The 2500-nt window shown below is 53.5% G+C and overlaps 1 non-coding gene across 1 annotated transcript in view; it reads left to right on the top strand.

Annotated features, from left to right (window-relative positions):
- The first annotated feature begins 987 nt into the window (after positions 1-987).
- Positions 988-2500, top strand: part of LOC144423588 (small subunit ribosomal RNA) — a 1810-nt gene continuing 297 nt past the window's right edge. Inside the window, exon 1 of the ribosomal RNA XR_013476055.1 lies at positions 988-2500. This exon is cut by the window's right edge and continues 297 nt beyond it. This is a non-coding gene — a ribosomal RNA (small subunit ribosomal RNA).

Here is a 2500-nt window from a genome sequence, read left to right on the forward strand (position 1 = left end):
CGCCGGCATCGGCGTCGAAAGAAGCCGAGCCGAAAAAAGTTAAAGTACAAACGTGCAAGCATACTAACCTAACCCTAGGTAAGGCATGTCAGAGCGAAAGACAGTAAACTCGAATGAGCCATGAAAGAGCGGTGCGGGGCCGGTCGGAGCGCACCCTTTTCTCGGTGGCTGGCGGGCGAGAGAGTGCTGCGTCGCCGGCATCGGCGTCGAAAGAAGCCGAGCCGAAAAAAGTTAAAGTACAAACGTGCAAGCATACTAACCTAACCCTAGGTAAGGCATGTCAGAGCGAAAGACAGTAATTTCGAATGAGCCAAGAAAGAGCGGTGCGGGGCCGGTCGGAGCGCACCCTTTTCTCGGTGGCTGGCGGGCGAGAGAGTGCTGCGTCGCCGGCATCGGCGTCGAAAGAAGCCGAGCAGAAAAAAGTTAAAGTACAAACGTGCAAGCATACTAACCTAACCCTAGGTAAGGCATGTCAGAGCGAAAGACAGTAATTTCGAATGAGCCAAGAAAGAGCGGTGCGGGGCCGGTCGGAGCGCACCCTTTTCTCGGTGGCTGGCGGGCGAGAGAGTGCTGCGTCGCCGGCATCGGCGTCGAAAGAAGCCGAGCCGAAAAAAGTTAAAGTACAAACGCGATGCTAATGAGCGAGCCGTTGTCTCGACTAATATGTAGGGGGCGTTCGATCGAGCGTCTGGCTTGAGCGCTTGTCGGCCTAGCAGAACGGTCGCATTGTTATGCCCGGGTTTTAGGCACCGCTGCAGGCGGCCGGCAGAGCTCTTGTTTGTGCGAAACTGAATGGATCGAGCCCGAGAGAGGGCGAGCAAAGAAAAAACGCAAATCGCTCCGCCTGGCTCTGCCGGCGAGAGCGTGGACGTCGCGGCCAGCGACTGTCGAAGCTGAGTACGGCCGCAGGCGATCGCCTCGGTCTTAAACGAATGCGACGAGCACGCGCCGGGCGGCCCAGCAAGGGCCGAGCGCAGCTGTCGCAGCTATCTGGTTGATCCTGCCAGTAGTGATATGCTTGTCTCAAAGATTAAGCCATGCAGGTGCAAGTACGAGTTCTCGTAAAGCGAAACTGCGAATGGCTCATTAAATCAGTCTTGGTTTATTTGGTCTCGTAAGCGAAGTGGATAACTGTGGTAATTCTAGAGCTAATACATGCATTAAGCGCCGACTTCGGGAGGCGCGCTTTTATCAGATCAAAACCGACCGGGTTCGTCCTGTGACGTTTGATGACTCTGGATAACCACGCGGATCGTACGGTCTCTGCACCGACGACGTATCATTCAAGTGTCTGCCCTATCAACTGTCGAAGGTACGCTACGTGCCTACCTTTGTGATAACGGGTAACGGGGAATCAGGGTTCGATTCCGGAGAGGGAGCCTGAGAAACGGCTACCACATCCAAGGAAGGCAGCAGGCGCGCAAATTACCCATTCCCGACACGGGGAGGTAGTGACGAAAAATAACAATACAGGACTCTAACGAGGCCCTGTAATTGGAATGAGTACATCCTAAAACTCTTAACGAGTATCCATTGGAGGGCAAGTCTGGTGCCAGCAGCCGCGGTAATTCCAGCTCCAACAGTGTATGCTAAAGTTGTTGCGGTTGAAAAGCTCGTAGTTGGATTTTGGGCGAGCGCCGCCGGTCCGTCGCAAGGCGTGTCACTGGTTGCGTTCGCCTCACCTTCGGTTCTCCGTCGGTGCTCTTGACTGAGTGTCGGCGGTGGCCGATAAGTTTACTTTGAAAAAATTAGAGTGTTCAAAGCAGGCTGTTCGCCTGCATAGTGTTGCATGGAATAATGGAATAGGACCTCGGTTCTATTTTGTTGGTTTTCGGAGCACGAGGTAATGATTAAGAGGGACAGACGGGGGCGTCCGTACTCTGCCGTTAGAGGTGAAATTCTTGGATCGGCGGAAGACGAACTACTGCGAAAGCATTCGCCAAGAATGTTTTCTTTAATCAAGAGCGAAAGTCAGAGGTTCGAAGACGATCAGATACCGTCCTAGTTCTGACTATAAACGATGCCAACTAGCGATCGGGAGGCGTTACCATGACGACCTTTCCGGCAGCTTCCGGGAAACCAAAGTCTTTGGGTTCCGGGGGAAGTATGGTTGCAAAGCTGAAACTTAAAGGAATTGACGGAAGGGCACCACCAGGAGTGGAGCCTGCGGCTTAATTTGACTCAACACGGGGAAACTCACCCGGCCCGGACACAGGTAGGATTGACAGATTGAGAGCTCTTTCTTGATTCTGTGGGTGGTGGTGCATGGCCGTTCTTAGTTGGTGGAGCGATTTGTCTGGTTAATTCCGATAACGAACGAGACTCTGGCATGCTAAATAGTTACGCGACCTTCTCGGTCGGCGTCTAACTTCTTAGAGGGACTAGTGGCGTTTAGCCACACGAGATTGAGCAATAACAGGTCTGTGATGCCCTTAGATGTCCGGGGCCGCACGCGCGCTACACTGAGTGAAGCAGCGAGTGTCTAACCTAGGCCGAAAGG

Source organism: Styela clava, chromosome 5 (assembly GCF_964204865.1).
Source record: "Styela clava chromosome 5, kaStyClav1.hap1.2, whole genome shotgun sequence".
NCBI classification, from domain to species: domain Eukaryota; kingdom Metazoa; phylum Chordata; class Ascidiacea; order Stolidobranchia; family Styelidae; genus Styela; species Styela clava.